The sequence below is a fragment of the Lissotriton helveticus genome, chromosome 1_2 (assembly GCF_964261635.1).
Source record: "Lissotriton helveticus chromosome 1_2, aLisHel1.1, whole genome shotgun sequence".
In the NCBI taxonomy this organism is placed as follows: Eukaryota; Metazoa; Chordata; class Amphibia; order Caudata; family Salamandridae; genus Lissotriton; species Lissotriton helveticus.
This window is the reverse complement of record NC_136058.1, coordinates 416,154,485-416,172,513: the sequence shown is the minus strand read 5'-3', so window position 1 is coordinate 416,172,513 and position 18,029 is coordinate 416,154,485. Positions and strand designations below refer to the sequence as shown.

General features: G+C 47.3%; 1 protein-coding gene and 1 pseudogene across 2 annotated transcripts in view; one reads left to right on the top strand and one right to left on the bottom strand.

The window, feature by feature from the left end:
- Window positions 1–18,029, top strand: part of LOC144807017 (uncharacterized) — a 502,862-nt gene that overhangs the window by 172,178 nt on the left and 312,655 nt on the right. The window lies entirely within an intron of this gene.
- LOC144804802 (uncharacterized) lies at window positions 7,888–9,660 on the bottom strand (annotated as a pseudogene).

Sequence of the window (18,029 nt, the reverse complement as noted above, 5' to 3'; positions counted from 1 at the left end):
GACCGCGTTGAGGCTGTACAAACGTGTGGGGGTGCCCCTTCCGTGGCCACGAAAGAGACGAAAAGCAGAAGTTTGCTGGCGCTGGCCCGACAGGCCCAAGGACTTGGCCATAGCCCTGAAGTCCTTAAAGCGCTCAAGCTCGCTATCTGCTTTGTCGCCAAAGAGGAGACGGCCATCAAAGGGCATGTCCATGAGTGTGTTCTGGACATCCCCTGAAAAACTGGCGAACCTCAGCCAGGCGTGACGAGTAATCGCCACAGTCGTTGAATTTGCTCTGCCCAGCGAGTCCGTGGTGTCAAGTCCACATCGGATGGAATACCGTGCTGCGTCTCGGCCGTCAGCGACAGCCTGGGCGAGCTGTGTCTGGGCCTCCGCCGGACACTGGGGTAGCACGTCCGCCACCGTATCCCACAGAGAGAGCGTGTAACAGCCCAAAAGGCATGAAGTGTTAATGGACCGCAATCCTAGGCTGACCGAGAAGAACAGTTTCTTGCCAAACTGATCTAGCCTTTTGGATTCCTGATATGGCAGAGCGGTCGGGAATGCGGTCTGGGACGTGGAGGCCTGGATAAGCAGACTCTCGGGGGTGGAGTGGGTGGACAGGAAGCAGGGGTCGCCCGGAGCCGGGCGTTGGCGTCGGTCCACGTACTGATCCACAGGGAGAACTGTGGAGGGCTTGGACCAAGTGCCCATCAGAAAGTCAGTGAGGGCCTCATTAAACGGCAGCAGAGGCTTCGTAGAGCTGACTGGCTCAGAGAAGTGTGGCTCAATGGTTAGAGCGGCAGACCCTGATGCAGAGGTCTAGCCCGGGACCAGGGTTCAATTCCCCGCCTCGGCGGGTCTTGTGCTAAAAAATTCCACGGACCTGATAATTCTCGTCTCGGTGCCTATTCCAATCATGGAGTCCCACTCTGCAACTCTGGGCAATAGCTTGCTTAATCTCCACAATGGCCCCCACAACGCTAAGGATGCCTGGCCTCCACCTTGGGGGTGCCCAGGAGTGGACACCTCACAGGGAAAGCCAGGATGGGTTCCACAGCGGTATTCGTACAAGCGCCTTGAGACCCTTGCGGGTGAGTAGTGCGCTATACAAGTATCAATTTACATTTACATTTACTGGCGGTTGAGTACTGAGAAAAAGGGGTCCCAGTGTGGAAGCAACAATGATTTTACCATTTCACACCAAAAAAATTCAAAAACAACAAATGAATCCACATTGTTTTAATTCACAATGAGGATGGGTATAACGAATATACAAAGTATCGTAGGTTGTACAGTGCCCAAGGGGGGAAGGAGGAAGTGATTGAGTGAGGATGGTGTGGTAAGGGAGTTGTGACAGTAAAATCAACCTGAGTAACAAAATTACATTTGTATGTTAATTCAAATACAAAAATAGGACCAATGGTTCAATGCAGCAGTATATACATGTCATACTCCAGAAGTGCAAATAATGTCACATTAGGTATGGAGTTGACAAATATCGGGACAGTTGTCGACGTTTCGACCCTCAATGTAACGCAGGGATTAGTGCAGCCCTTGCAGCAGGGTCTTCATCAGGACATGGAACTGGGCGGGCAACCTAATGAATATATATATGTTCTATTAATAGTTCAAAATAATCGTGGGACACAACTTAATTGTGAGTTGTAACAAAAAGCACACATCAACAAAGAGCATACCGTTATGATTATTGCTCTTCCTGTGAGGGGCTTTCGTCGCCGTGGGTCATATTCATTACTAAGGGTGGGAGACAAATTAAATTAGAATTGTGGGAACCGAAGGTTCTGAGAGCAGCAGAATAAACATACTGTTATTCTTTTCAGAGGCTCAAAATGGATTACCGGTCATCATATACACAAGCGTTGTGTACTCACTTTGTGAAATTGAGAGAGCGGTGGAGGTCGAGACCGGCCCGCGGGCGGTGGATTTGGCCGTATCTGGAACAAGACATTGAGTTAGACTTTACAGAGCAACGTCTTGTTGGAGTGATCCGGCACCAGAGACGTGTGGAGAAACATGCGCTTACCTACGTAATGCGGTAGCTCAGCAAAAAGTCCAGAGGTGGTCTTAAGGGGATCACTCCGTAGTATCTGTGAAGCAATAAGTTAAAAAATGATCGTGAATAGAGGATCTCATCGGGGATCACGATCTCAAAGACTGCAGTGGCAGGGCGGATGAGGCTCACCGAGCACCGTCCCGTGGGAGTGACTCGACACCGGAGACGTGTGGAGAAAAGGGCGCTTACCTAATGCGGTAGCTCGGCAATAAGTCCAGAGGTGGTCTGAAGGGGATCACTCCGTGGTATCTGTGAGGCAATAAGTTAAAAAATGATCGTGAATGTAGGATCTCATCGGAGATCACGATCTCAAAAGTTGGAGTGGCAGGGCGGATGGAACTCACCGAACGCCGACTTAATCGGGCATGTACTCCCGCTCGTGTCTGCGTCTGCAATCGCAAGACGAGCTTCCTGGTTAGGTTAGTAACCTAGGGAACGGTGTCACGTGACTATGGGTCATGAATAGACATTGAAAAAAGACTGCACGTTTAGTACGATTATAATACTTTAGCGGCAATTAATGGAGTTCGTTTGAAGTGCTCTATAATAGCCGAAAAGGTCATTGACATGATGAAATGATGATTAATCAGACATAGAAAAACCACAGACAATAATTGCAAAAAGGATTAGATATAGAATTCCCCAGACACATTGGTGAAGCCATTGCAGTGCGTAACAACCAATCAAAGAGGAGCATCTTTAAGGATCTAACTAATTCTAACTGATTTTAGCTATTTTTGGCGTACCTCTCACATGAGGGTATAGGCCAGTTCTGAGTCAGATCAGTTCAGGATTATGCTACCACCCCAGGGTAGTCAGTTACATAGGAACATATTAGGGTAATATTGCTAACTGGGAAAAAGAGCTATCCTGTTCCATGAGTCCATTATGGATAGAATTAAAAAGAAGCATCCACTTTACTTCGCGTACATTTAGAATACTAGCAATGTTACCACCTCGTGGTCCCAAAACTGCCTTTTCTAGTACCACCCACCGGAGACTATCTGGGGGGTGTGACGCGAGTTTGAAATGGTCTACAAGTGGGGCGCCCTGGACCTCACATCTGATCCTGCTCATATGTTGGAGAATTCTTACTTTAGCCTTTTGTTGGGTTTGGCCAATATAAATCAATTTGCATGGACATACTATCGCATAGATGATGTTAGATGTATTGCAATTGCTGTGGAATTTGAGTTTGATTCTGTGTTGGAGATGTACGAATTCCTTTGTTGGTATGGTGGTGTCACAGGCCTTGCAGTGGCCACACCTGAAGTGGCCAACAACTGGTGGAAGATTCCATAATGAGGTAATGGTGGGGTCATCAGGACTTGGTAGAAAGGACCGCACTACATAATCCTTCACACTTTTGGCTTTTTTGAAAGCATGTAATGGTGTAGCCATTTGATTGACATCGTCGGATATTAATTGCCAATGTTGGTTTACAATGCGTTTGATTTGATTGCTTTTAGTCGAAAACGTTGTCACACACACAATCCTGTTATTTTGTTCCTCTGTCCTGTCTTTTGGAGTGAGTAGTTCATCTCTTAGATAAAACCAGGCACGTTTCCTTGACTTCTTGACTAGCCGTCTAGGACAGCCCCGTTCTTGAAGACGGTTCGCAAGGTCCTCAGATTCCTTGAAATAGTGATCTTTGTTGGATCAGTTCCTCCGGATATGGAGGAACTGTCCGAATGGCAAGTTGTCACGGAGTGCGCGAGGATGATGGCTGGTATATTGTAACAGTGAATTCCTCTCAGCAGGTTTGCGATAGAGTGTAGTGAATAAGGTTCCAGACTCCTCGTAGATGGTAATGTCCAGAAAATTTATAGTTTTGTTGTCCGATTGGCTTGTGAATTTGAGATGGGGTGATTGTTGATTCAACCATATGAAGAACGATGATAATACCTCAGTGTCGCCACTCCAGATTAACAGTATGTCGTCAATATATCGCATCCAGAGACTGAGTTGGTCTCTGAATGGATTGGAGTTGTTTAGTACAGTATCATCTTCAAATGCCGCCATGTATAGAATTGCCACGTCTGGGGCGAAGGGAGCCCCCATCGCTACGCCAGAGATCTGAAGATAGAATTGATTTTTAAATATAAAAAGGTTTTTTGTCATTGCAATCGTCAGAAGAGCTACAATGAACTCTGTTGGAACTTGCACTGGAGCAGGTCGTTGGTTTAGACACCTGGTTATCACAGCTAAAGCTTCCTGTTGAGGGATGCAGGTGTAGAGCGATACCACATCGCATGTAGCTAGTACTTGACACTGTGGGTCGAAGGATCGATTCTCGACAATGTTTATAGTGTGCATGGTGTCACGCAGGTATGATTGAGTAGACTCTGCGAGAGGTTTAATGAAGAAATCGATATACTTCCCAAGTGGTTCCAGTATGGACCCACAGCCAGAGACTATGGGGCGTCCCGGGGGGTGGTCCATGCTTTTGTGTATTTTGGGTATAGTATAAATGGTTGCCAGTCGTGGATGTTAATGATTAAGATATAAAAATTCGTGTTCGGACAGAAAACTCTGGTCCAGGCCAGCTTGCGTCAGCTGCTGAATTTCAATGGCGGTGGCTTTTGATGGATCCGATCTTAGTAGTTGGTAACTGGTCCCATCGTTTAATTGGCGCAAGATCTCGGACTCGTAGTCGGACATGTCTTGGATCACAATTGCGCCGCCTTTATCCGCTGGCTTAATCACCACATCGTTGTTGCGGGCGAGTGATTGCAGGGCCAACTTTTCAGTTTTACTGATGTTGTACTTTGTGAATGATTTTGTATCCAGAATTTGTTGTACATCTCTCCAAACAACGGTCTCATAGGCCAGTATTTTGTGTGACATGGCACTGGCGTGCGGTACAAAGGTAGATGGTGTTCGTAATCCTGTCAATGAAGGGTTGGACCGTGCATCAGAATTGCGAAAAAAATGTTTCAGCCGTATTTTTCGAAAGAACTTGAAGAGTTCAGTTCGTATTGTAAAGTTATCAGGTCTGTGGGTCGGTACATATGATAACCCTTTGTTTAGAACTTTGATTTCATCCTCGCTCAAGTTGTGTTGAGATATGTTGATAACGGGGCTCAGGATCTCAGGAGTGTCTACCATCGGTAGGTTTTGTTGCGGGTTACCCTCTCCCCATGCTGTTCCGGTTGAAAGTGCACTTGCTTCGGGGCCTGGCCTCGTCCTCCGTCCCAATTGTTCGTATTCTGTTGGCCGCGTTGCTGGCCACCTCGCCGGTTGTTGCCTCTGCCACGGGATGGACGCCATGGTGCTTGGCGTTGTCCTAAAAAAGGGTTATATTGATGTTGCTGGTAGCCGTAGTTTTGATAATTAAAGAAAGGGACTGGGGCCTGAACTATTAATAGAACTTATATATATTCATTAGGTTGCCCGCCCAGTTCCATGTCCTGATGAAGACCCTGCTGCAAGGGCTGCACTAATCCCTGCGTTACATTGAGGGCCGAAACGTCGACAACTGACCCGATATTTGTCAACTCCATACCTAATTTGACATTAATTGCACTTCTGGAGTATGACATGTATATACTGCTGCATTGAACCATTGGTCCTATTTTTGTATTTGAATTAACATACAAATGTAATTTTGTTACTCAGGTTGATTTTACTGTCACAACTCCCGTACCACACCATCCTCACTCAATCACTTCCTCCTTCCCCCCTTGGGCACTGTACAACCTACGATACTTTGTATATTCGTTATACCCATCCTCATTGTGAATTAAAACAATGTGGATTCATTTGTTGTTTTTGAATTTTTTTTGTGTGAAATGGTAAAATCATTGTTGCTTCCACACTGGGACCCCTTTCTCTCAGTACTCATTCAACCCAGGTCCCAGTGACTATTTTTGGGTAAACCCCCCCATATATATACGACTGGCGGTTGAAGCACCTCGGTGAGGAAGTTAGTCCTCACGCTGCTGCAGGGAGCTCAAGGGCTAGGGCCTTGGCTGCCCTGCGCAACACCACAGCATAAGTAGCCCCCTCCTCCGTAGTCACGGAGGGAGGAGAGAGAAAACCAGTGTCAGGCGAAGTGTCTAGACCACTGGCATCCCCCAGCTCATCATCCCAGTCCTGACTTAACTGGCACTGCTGTGCCAGAGGGTCCTCAGACCCCTCCCAGTCCTCCCCTTGATCCGTGTCCTGATTAACAGGCATGTCAAATGTCAAAGGTTCTTATATAGCGCCTTATCACCGATAGGTCTCAAGGCGCTTGCTTTGGGAACCCGTCCTGGCTTTTCCCTGTGAGATAATCCCTACTGGGCATCCCCAAGGTGAAAGCCAGGCATCCCGCCGCTGGGAGGCCGTAGTGGAGATTAAGCAAGCTATTGCCCAGAGTTGCAGAGTGTGAACCCGTGATTCGAGTAGGCACCGAAGCGAGAATTGTCGAGTCCGTGGACATTTGGGCTCAAGACCCTGCCGCGTCGGGAATTGAACCCTGGTCCCGGGTCTGACCTCTGCTTCAGGGTCTGCCTCCTCTAACCAGTGAGCCACACTTGCATAAATGACAGAGCCGGGTCATAGGTGAAGGGCTCACCCATCGACATCGGGGACGGCACTGCTCCGACGCCGAACCGGGACTGGGGCTAAAACCAGAGACAGTGTTGTCCGAGGATGGCGCCGGGGTCAGCACCAGCGGAGGAGTCATAAGGTCAACTGGCGTCGACCGGGATCTAGGCCTGGATCCCACGGGGTCCTGCACGCCGAGACCGAAGTTGCTGACGGCACCGGGGCCGAAGCCGCCAGCAAGTTAGGACTCCCAGTCGGACCCGCGGGCCCGAAGCCACGCCGGCAGGTGTCGACGGCGGGAAGAGAGTCCTCTTGGCCACGAGGAAGTCTCTAATATCGCCCAGAGTCGCATTCAGTCCAGGGACCAGAGAGTGTGGGACAGGATGCGACTCCTGAGCCGCGTGAGTGGCGAGGGGAGTCCTCACTGCTTCTTTTTGACATGCCTCGGCTTACCCGAGTGCGAGGACTTGGATCCGGATGATCGGTGATGACTGCGGCTCCGCGACCAGTTCCTCGACTTCCTCCCCGACTGGGACCTCAAGCGGCACAGAGTCGACTGCCGGAGCTCAAGTAGCTTACGGGAACGCTCCCGCCTAGCCTTCGACGTCAAGGCCCGGCAGTCGGAGCACGACTTGTCATTGTGGTCGCCCCCAAACAGTAGGAACACCGGCGGAGGGGGTCGGTAACAGACATCAGTCGGTGATAGGCGTCACACAGCTTGAAACCGGGCATCCCTACTGGCACCAGGAGTCGAGTCGACTCGACAAAGATAGACAAAAATGTCCAAAAAGTTAGTAAAAAAATGACTAAAGTTACGTGCTCTTCCCGGATCTGCGCTAGCTGGCGCGGAAAAAAGAAGAACTGACGTCAGCGCACGAGGGCGGCGTCTAAGTACTCCAGCGACATCATTCCGGCGATCACGACACCGACGACGGAGCCGCAGACGACGCCTACCGACGTGCAGGGGTACTGCTGACGAAAAACTTTCCGTATCCAGTCTGACGCCTGGGGGTAATTCTTAGGTAAGGAATCTAACACTAACGTGTTTCTTTCAGATTCTGACTTTCAGATACTAGCTTTTTTGGCGTAAGGATTTTCTCCAGTGTGGAGTTTCTCATGGTGAGATAGCGTTTTTCTCTGCAGTTCTTTTGGCATTCAGAACACTCATAAAGTTTTTCATCAGTATGGAGAATCGCTTATGATTAGTGAGGCTGTGCCTATCAGATAGGAATTTCTGGCATTCACAGCATTGGTAAAGTTTTTCCCCTGTGTGCGTCTGCTCATGTAGAGGGAGATTGTGTTTAAAACTGATGCTTTTCTGGCACTAAAATATTTTGATGGTGTGTTTTCTTATGGCGCTTGAAATTATCTCTACCTCTGAATCTTTTCTGACAATTAGAGCACTGATAATTTTCTTCTCCAGTATGGATTCTCATATGTTTAGTGAGATTACATTTAAGGCTGAAACATTTTTGGCATTTGGAGCACTGATAAGGTATTTCCCCAGTGTGGGTTCTTATATGGTAAGTGAGACTGCCTTTTTTACTGAAACATATCTGGCATTCGAGCACCTATATGGTTTTTCCCCAGTGTGGGTTCTTATATGATTAATGAGACTGTTTTTTTGGCAGAAATATTTTTGGCATTCAGAGCACTGATATGGTTTTTCCCCAGTGTGGGTTCTTATATGATTAATGAGACTGTTTTTTTGCCCGAAACATTTTTGGCATTCAGAGCACTGATAAGGTTTTTCCCCAGTGTGGGTTCTTATATGCTGAGTGAGATTGCTTTTTACCCTGAAACATTTGTCACATTCAGTGCACTGATAAGGTTTTTCCCCAGTGTGGAATCTCACATGCCCAGTTAGAAGTGATTTAAGTGTGAAATCTTTTGGGCATTCAGAGCACTGATAAGGTTTTTCGCCAGTGTGGACTCTCACATGTGCAGTTAGAAGTGATTTAAGTATGAAATCTTTTGGGCATTTAGAGCACTGATAAGGTTTTTCCCCAGTGTGGGTTCTTATATGCTGAGTGAGACTGAGTTTGTCTCTAAAACATTTCTGACATTCAGAGCATGGATAAGGTTTTTCCCCAGTGTGGGTTATTGTATGTTGAGAAAGAGTTCTTTTGTCAGTGAAACATTTCTGGAATTCAGAGCACTGATAAGGTTTTTCCCCAGTGTGGATCTTTGTATGCTGTGTGAGTCTACTTTTTAAACTGAAACATTTCTGGCATTCAGAGCACTGATAAGGTTTTTCCCCAGTGTGGATTCTTATGTGCCGTGTGAGTCTAATTTTTACACTGAAACATTTCTGGCATTCAGAGCACTGATAAGGTTTTTCCCCAGTGTGGATTCGTATGTGCCGTGTGAGTCTACTTTTTACACTGAAACATTTCTGGCATTCAGAGCATTGATAAGGTTGTTCCACAGAATGGGTTATTGCATGTTGAGAAAGACATCGTTTGTTACAAAACCTTTCCTGGCATTCAGAGCACTGATAAGGTTTCTCCCCAGTGTGGGTTCTTATATGATGAGTGAGACTGTTTTTGTCATTGAAACATTTCTGGCATTCAGAGCACTGATAAGGTTTTTCCCCAGTGTGGGTTCTTGTATGCCGAGTGAGACTCTTTTTTTCACTGAAACATTTGTGGCATTCAGAGCACTGATAACGTTTTGCCCCAGTGTGGATCTTTGTCTGCTGTGTGAGAATACGTTTTACACTGAAAACTTTCGGGCATTCAGAGCACTGATAAGGTTGTTCCACAGAATGGGTTATTGCATGTTGAGAAAGGCTTTGTTTGTTACAAAACCTTTCCTGGCATTCAGAGCACTGGTAAGGTTTTTCCCCAGTGTGGGTCCTTGTATGTTCAGTAAGTCTTCTTTTGTCACTGAAACATTTCTGGCATTCAGAGCACTGGTAAGGTTTTTCCCCAGTGTGGGTCCTTGTATGTATAGTAAGTCCTCTTCTGTCACTGAAACATTTCTGGCATTCAGCGCACTGATAAGGTTTTTCTCCAGAGTGGATTCTCATATGTTCAGTGAGTTTCGATTTACGGGCGAAACTTTTCGGGCATTCAGCGCACTGGTAAGGTTTTTCCCCAGAGTGGGTTAATGCATGTAGATATAGACTCGCTTTGACACTAAACCTTTTCTGGCAGTCAGAGCACTGATAAGGTTTTTCTCCAGTGTGGATTCTCATATGCACAGTGAGATAAGATTTACGCCTGAAACTTTTTTGGCATACTTTGCACTGAGAGTGGTTTCCCCCAGTGTGCATTGTGTCAAATTCTGTGAGATAAGATTTATGGCTGTATCTTTTTTGGCATATGTAACTTTTTCCCCCGACTTAGGTTATTTTGCCTTGATTGAGGCGGTTTTGAACACTGAATTTGTTCTCACAGTCCGTGTTTTTTTAAGGTGTATTCCTAGAGTTAATATCTCTATGTTTAGTTTTCTCTTGCTTATATGCCACAGTAAGAGTGAACCCGATTTTAGAGTTAGGCTTGTTTAGATAATGTTCAGCATTTATCTCTAAAAGAAATTGTGTGTAATCTTTTTAACACTTGAATTGAGCAAACTATGTCTGGAAGCAGCCCTGTAACACCTGTCGAAATATTTCTAGCAGATAATAGTCTTTAGGTTATAGCCTATCCGGCAGCAACTTATTTTGTGACTGAAGATTTTCTCAAATCTATTTGTATAGGTTCTTAGCAATGCAGTGATAAGGTGTTAGTCTGATATTTATTAATTAAACTGATAAGTACCTTTTTGCACTGACGTAATGGCAGTAACTGAGGGCGTTAGAACGTGCACGAGTCTCAGAACATCAGTTCCTTTTACCCTTTCTATGTTTGGTGTAAGGTTAAGGTTTGTAGTTCTGAAGACGAGGATTTATTTACATTACCTATAGCGCAACTGTGCTCATTTAATCCATTTTTATATTCAACAGTTTTACATATCACTCATTCACAGCAGATACTGTTGAGGCGATTTACATAGAATTACAGAACAGTACACAATAAAAAATAAACAATCTGAGATGGTTATGAACACAATAAAGTGGTGAATTTTTAAGGTTTTCGCAAGAGTTAGCAGAGTGGGTCGTGGTTTTCTACCCAGAGTCAGATAGTCTCAAACTTGTGTAACTGGTTAAAAACGGTTGTTGAACAAAGGTGATTTTCCAATCTTTCGGTTGTTAACGTGTCAGCTTCGGAGTCTTCTCTCAGCGTCTTTTTTCCTTGATGGTATGCAGAAGATACCTTTTGTTATAACTTTCTTTTATGCAGTGTGTGCTTCCTCTCTGGAATTACATGATGTTTTAGATGAACGTTATTCTGTGCACAGATAGGGCTTTGCTCTGGGTTAATGAAATACTAAATTAGAGACTTCACTTACAGTATAGTACTTTCCTCAGCTCCCACTTCCTCGCCACACCGAGATTTTGGAAATTGTTTAAACATAGAAGGCTGGATGTCCTTCAGTTTTTCAAAATAATCCTTCCTATGGCACTGACTTCAGTTGCCTGGTGCTAAATCTTGCTTTCTTCGTCAGTAATTTCAATCACCTATAGTATTAAAATTAAATAGTTAATACAAGAACATTTCCAAAAATATAATTTACAAGCCAAGTCAATGCAGAGTTGCAGAATTTTGACAATGTTGAGCTGTTTTTCAGACAGAGCAGAGTGTAGAAGGGTAGCCTGAGAGTACTTGGATGTAGGAGTGAGGATTTATAGAATTTTCAACATTTTATTAAGCCACCTAAGGATATATGCACCCTATAGACTTGTAACATTGAATCCCAAAGGCATAAATTAAAGTCATATGCACTGGCACCAAACAGATATTTAAACAAGCATTGGAAATGCAATAGGTCTCGCCATAGGATAGTTTAGAGTTTTTGGTGTGGAAAAGGTTTTTTTTTTTGTTACGTTTTTTTCCCTTCTAAATAAAAGTATTAATTTTGTTTTTAGATTTGTGATTATTTTAGCAAATAGAGGGGGGGATCGAGAGCGAAGGACGGAGGGGAGAGAGAGGGGGGAGAGAGGAGAGAGAGAGAGATGGGGAGAGAGGAGAGGTAAAAGAGGGAAATGGAGAGAGGGAGAGGGAAGTGAGGTAAAGGGAGAGAGGGAAAGGGAGAGAGGGAAAAGGAGAGAGGGTAGAGGGAAAGAGGGAGGGTTTAGAAGAGAGGGGGAGGACGAGAGCGAAGGACAGAGGGGGGAGGGAGGGAGAGAGGAGAGCAGGCAGAGGGGGAGATGGGGAGAGGGAGAAAAATTAGAGCAGAGGGAAGGTAAAGAGAGGGAGAGAGGAGAGAGAGGGGGAGAGGAGAGAGGAGAGAGGGAGGGAGAGGGTGAGGGAGGAGAGAGGAGTGAGGAGAGAGTGAGAGGGAAGTGAGGGAAAGGGAGTGGGCGGGGAGAGAGAGTGGGGAGAGGGCGGAGCGGGAAGAGCTGCTCTCGGCAGGCTGGGGAACAGATGCTGCTGGGGAACGGATGAGGGGAGTTGCTGGCGGCTGGGGAGGCAGGTGGCGGAGAGCAAGGGGCGGAGCGGGAAGAGCTGCTGGCGGAGCAACCTTGTTATGGGCAATGTGTTGCTGTAAAGTGGATTATAAACTGATCGACTAAGAGTAGACCAAGGTCTATGTGTCAGTGTGAGTGATCTCAACATCACAGAACAAAATAGTGTGTAACTTTCTCTATTTACCGAGCAGTTTATGCAATCTCTACAAGTTGCGCTATAAGAATCTGGGAAATTTTCCGCATGTCCTGCTGATGCCTGAATTCTGTGCTGTATGCTGGAGGGGGAGGTGTGCTGGTAGAGAGAGTGGGGAGGGGGCGGAGCGGGAAGAGCGTTGTGAGGGGAGAGAGAGTGGGGAGAGGGCGGAGCGTGAAGATCTGCTCTCGGCAGGCTGTGTCAGTGTGGAGTGCTGGCGGCTGGGGAGGCAGGGGGCGGAGAGCAAGGGGCGGAGCGGGGGGAGGTGTGCTGGGAGAGAGAGTGGGGAGGGGAAGAGCTGCTGGCGGAGCATCCTTGTTATGGGCGATGTGTTGCTGTAAAGTGGATTATAGGCTGATTGACTAAGAGTAGACCAAGGTCTATGTGTCAGTGTGAGTGATCTCAACATCACAGAACAAAATAGTGTCGAGCAGTTTATGCAATCTCTACAAGTTGCACTATAAGAATCTAGGACATTTTCCACATGTCCAGCTGATGCCTGAATACCGTGCTGTATGCTAGAAGGGGAGGTGTGCTGGGAGAGAGAGTGGGGAGGGGGGCGGAGCGGAGCGGGAGGAGCGTCGTGAGGGGAGAGAGAGTGGGGAGAGGGCGGAGCGGGAAGAGCTGCTCTCGGCAGGCTGGGGAACAGATGCTGCTGGGGAACGGATGAGGGGAGGTGCTGGCGGCTGGGGAGGCAGGGGGCGGAGAGCAAGGGGCGGAGCGGGAAGAGCTGCTGGCGGAGCTAAGTAACAGATGTTTACACAAAAAGCCGATTTGATGCTGTGCACGTGCTTTAGGCCACGCCTGAAAGCCACGTGCACTGTATCAAATCAGCTTTTTGGTTAAACTCTGGTTAAGGCCCTATATCCTCGCAAGCTCAATGCGTGTGCATCGAATAGCGAGACCTAAAAAGGATACTATTAATTAATTTTTAATCTGGATTTCTGGGACGGGAATTTCCCCTCCATGGACAACAGGCATTTTTCCCCTGCCCTGAGTTACCACCTACTTGTATCTAGTATCCTGACTTTTGAGTTTGGCCTCTGCCGCACACAAATCTATTGTGTATTGCGAGGATTATGCCTAGACATATCCCTCAACTATGGTCCAGAGTATGAATCGAGGGCAATGAAATTAAGGCGTACTTTCATGTGGTCCTTTTATTCCACCTGATTATCCTTTGTTAGGTTTTGCTGCACCTGGATGTAACGGGTGCAGAAAAACAGGACACCATTTTTGTCCAGACAGGAAAATTAGACTGAAAAGACCCACAAGACTGTGGGTGCAGCAGAAGCAGCCAAGACGTATGCTGTTTTTTTACTAACTGGGGGAAACACACAATTCTTCCCTTTGTTAGACATTTCTTTACCCTTCCCTCCCCTGCTTCACCCATCGCCCCCCAACCAACCACATGCATATATCTACCACCTGCTTAAATCAAGTGGTAAATAAAAGCCCCAAAACATTGTGAAATAATGAATGGCATGCGGTTTAACAGGCAGAAGAATCTGTTCCTTGTGGCAACTCCCCAATCAATTGCGTCAAACTGGTAATGGAATATGCTACTTACCAGTATGCATCTGTTCTTGGCATGTAGGGCCGCTAACATTCATATCTTGTGCATAGATCGCCGCCTGGTGTTGGGTCCGGATGATTGCACCTTGTTGTCCTGGAAGAGTCTTTTGAGTATCACGAGATAGGTGGCTCCTCCCCTGGACTACAGTGCGCATAGGCATCCTCTCCATCCTCAGATTGTTTTTCGCCATTGTGGCAGGGATGGAGTTTTAAATATCATAATTGATGACCATGCTTGCAAATAATTCTGACTGCTACAGCTGCGACAGGCACCGGGGAGGATGGGAGGGCGATATGAATGTTAGCGGCCCTACATGCCAAGAACAGATGCATACTGGTAAGTAGCATATTCCGTTCGAGGCATGTGGGCCGCTAAATTCATATCTTGTGCATAGAATGGATAGCAGTTTCTCCCCTAGCGGTGGTTGCCCGAGCCAGCTGCAGCAGCCTGAAAAAGAGACTTCAGAACAGCCTGTCCTACAGAAGCTTGCTGCTTGGAATGCACATCTACACAGTAGTGTTTTGTAAATGTATGTATGTTATTCCATGTGGCTGCTCTGCATATGTCCTCTAATGGAATGTTCCCCAGGAAAGCCATGGATGCCCCTAGCTTGCGTGTTGAATGCGCTCTCGGGAGGACTGTCAGTGTGCGTTTAGCTTCTGATAACAAATCTGAATACACTTCACAATCCATCTGGCTATTCCTGCCTTGGAAATGGGTTTGCCTTTGTGCTGTGGTGAGAAAGCTACAAAGAGTATTTTAGTCTTCCTAAAATCCTTTGTCCTGTCTATGTAATACAGGAGAGCTCTTTTCACGTCTAGCATGTGCAGTGATCTTTCTGCAACTGAGTCTGGATTAGGGAAGAAAACCGGTAGCTCTATGGTCTGATTGATATGGAACTGAGAGACTACCTTGGGCATGAATTTAGGGTTGGTGCGTAGAACTACCCTATTAGCATGCACTTGAATAAAAGGTTCCTGAACAGTTAGGGCTTGCAGCTCGCTAACCCGTCTTAGTGACGTAATCGCTATTAAAAAAGCCACCTTCCACGTTAAGAACTGAATCTCACAAGAGTGGAGGGGCTCGAAAGGAGGTCCCATTAGTCTGGTCAGAACTAAGTTAAGGTTCCAGACTGGAGAAGGTGGTCTTCTGGGAGGAATGACTCTTTTGAGTCCTTCCATGAAAGCCTTTATGGCAGGAACTCTGAACAGTGACAGGTGTTGTCTGTTCTGCAAGTAAGCCGCTATTGCCACCAAATGTATACGGATGGAACTGTACGCCAGATTGCATCTGTACAAGTGTAACAGGTAACAAATGATGTTCTGCGTGGATGCATCTAGCGGGTTAATGTCATGGTTGGAACAATAAATGACAAAACGTTTCCATTTGGCGGCATAGCATGCTCGAGTCGTAGGCCTCCTCGCCTCCTTAATGATGTCCATACAATCAGGGGGCAGATTTAGATACCCAAATTTTATGACTTCAGGAGCCATATTGCAAGGTTTAACTGTTGCGGATCTGGGTGCTGAACCTCGCCATGGCTCTGGGTGAGAAGACTGGGTGTAAGACGCAGTCTTTGATGAGGCACCACGGAAAGTTCTAGGAACGTGGTGTACCATGCTTGCCTCACCCACGTTGGAGCAACCAGGATGAGGGTCATCGAGTGTTGTCTCAGTTTCTGCGCCACCAGAGGTATGAGAGGGGCTGGCGGAAAAGTGTACGCAAATCTGCCTGACCAGTTAATCCATATCGCATTGCCCTGAGACCGTGGGTGTGGGAACCTGGCGGCGAAGCTTGGGCATTTTGCGTTCTCGTTTGTGGCGAACAGGTCTATCTCTGGTTTTCCCCACTCTGCTGGAAGAACGGCTGCAGTACCGAGGGATGAAAATCCCACTCGTGCACCTGATGGCTGTGCCTGCTGAGCAGATCCGTCATCTGGCTGTCCTGTCCCGGGAGGTTCTCCGCCATGAGGAAAATGTTCCTCTGAATGGCCCACTTCCACATGCTCTGAGCCAGGTGAGAACTGTGGAGAGTGAGTGCCTCCCTGCTTCTAAATGTAATACATTGCGTCATGTTGTCCGTCCGGATCAACACGACCTTGTAGCACAGATGCATCTTGAAAGCCTTCACCGCCATGAAGATCGCCATCAGTTCCAACAGGTTGATATGCATCTTCTTCTGTTGGTCCGACCATAGTCCCTGCACTGTGTAATGAAGGAGATGCGCCCCCCATCCCAGGAGGGATGCGTCCGTCGTGAGCACTATTTGTGGTACAGGCTCCTGGAATGGTCGTCCCTTGCAAAGGTTGTGTGGGTTCCACCAATGCAGAGAGTTGTATGCACGACCGGTCACCAACACTAGGTCTTTCAAATGTCCTTGAGCCTGGTTCCACTGCCGTGCTAGACACTCTTGGAGCGGACGCATGTGCAGTCTCGCGTGCGAGACTATGAATATGCAGGAGGCCATCATGCCTATCAACTGCAAAAACACTCACGCTTGAAGTGAGTGCTGAGGTCTGAATCTGCGAATCAGCATTTGCATGCTGTTGATCCGCACCTGAGTTGGCTGGGCTGACGCTGTCAGTGTCCAGTGTCGCTCCCAAGTACTGTTGCACTTGAGCGGGCTGCAGATGCGACTTGGGATAGTTTAGAGAAAATCCCAAGCTGTGCAGAAGATGAATTGTACGTGACACGTGGTCGACACACTGTTCGGGCGACTTTGCTTGAACAAGCCAGTCGTCCAGATAGGGATAAACATGATTATGTTGTCTATGAAGGTGTGCCGCCACCGTCGCCAAGCACTTGGTGAACACTCGGGGAGCAGTGGTCACTCCGAAAGGCAGTACCTTGAACTGGTAGTGTTTGTTCTGTATAGTGAACCTGAGGTATTTCCTGTGTGCCTGATATATAGGTATATGGAAATATGCATCCTTCAGATCCAAGGTTGCCAGAAAATCCCCTTGACTGAGCAGGGGCAGAACCTGCTGCAGAGTCAGCATATGAAAATGCCCTGAGAGGATGTACAGGTTCAGGGGTCTCAGGTCTAAAATGGGTCTGAGAGACTCGTCCTTCTTCGGGACTAAGAAATAGAGAGAGTACACCCCTGTTCCGTGCTCCTCTAAAGGCACCAGCTCTATGGCCCCCTTTTGCACCTCCTGCTGTAATAAGAGTATGTGCTCTGCGGACATAGGATGGTGTCTTGGTGGTATGTCGGGTGGAGTGGATGTCAGTTCTAAACAATACCTGAACTGGATAAGTTTTCTCACCCACCTGTCTGTGGTAATGCCTTCCCAGACTGGCAGGAACTGTTGAAGTCGCCCCCCGACCGGTGTTATGTGGTCCGGGGGCAGTGACAAGACGTCACTGTTTGTTATTTGCGGAGGACCTGGCGTTATTGTTACCGCGTCCTCTGCCCTTGGTGCTGTTACCACGGTATCCACCCCTCTTGTTCTTATTGAAGGTGTTCTGTGTAGCGCCTTTATTGAACTGTGTCTGCTGAGACGTTTGCCCCCTCGAGGTTCCTCTGTTATTTGAGCGACGAAAGGAACCACCCCTGAACTGCTGAGACTGTAAAGCTCCCATAGACTTAGCCGTCTCATTATCTTTCTTTATTTTTTCAAGGATGGTATCAACGTCAGGCCCAAATAGGGAATCTGGGTTTATGGGGTGATTCAGTAGACTTGTTTGTATTTCTGGCTTAAAACCTGAAATCCTCAACCACGCCTGTCTCCTCAACATTACGCTAGTGTTGATAGCCCTGGCTGCAGTGTCTGCTGCATCTAGCGCACACTTGATGGACACATTTGAAATCAGTTTCCCTTCCTGAATCAACATGTCCGCCCCATCCTTATACTCGTCAGGCAAGTGTTGTAATAGTTGCTCTAGAGTGTCATAGTGTGCCCTGTCATATCTGGCCAGTAGGGCCTGTGTATTAGCTATCCTCCAAATGGTAGCCGCATGCGCAGCAACCCGCTTCCCAGAAGCCTCTAGCACTTTAGACTCTTTTTCGGGGGGAGGAGCATCACCACTCGTCTGCGAGTTCGCCCTCTTCCGGGCATTGGACACCACCAGCGAGTCCAACGGCAGTTGACCCTTTATGTACGTAGGGTCCACAGGGGCAGGCCTGTATTTCCTCTAATACGGGGGTTCACCACCCTTGC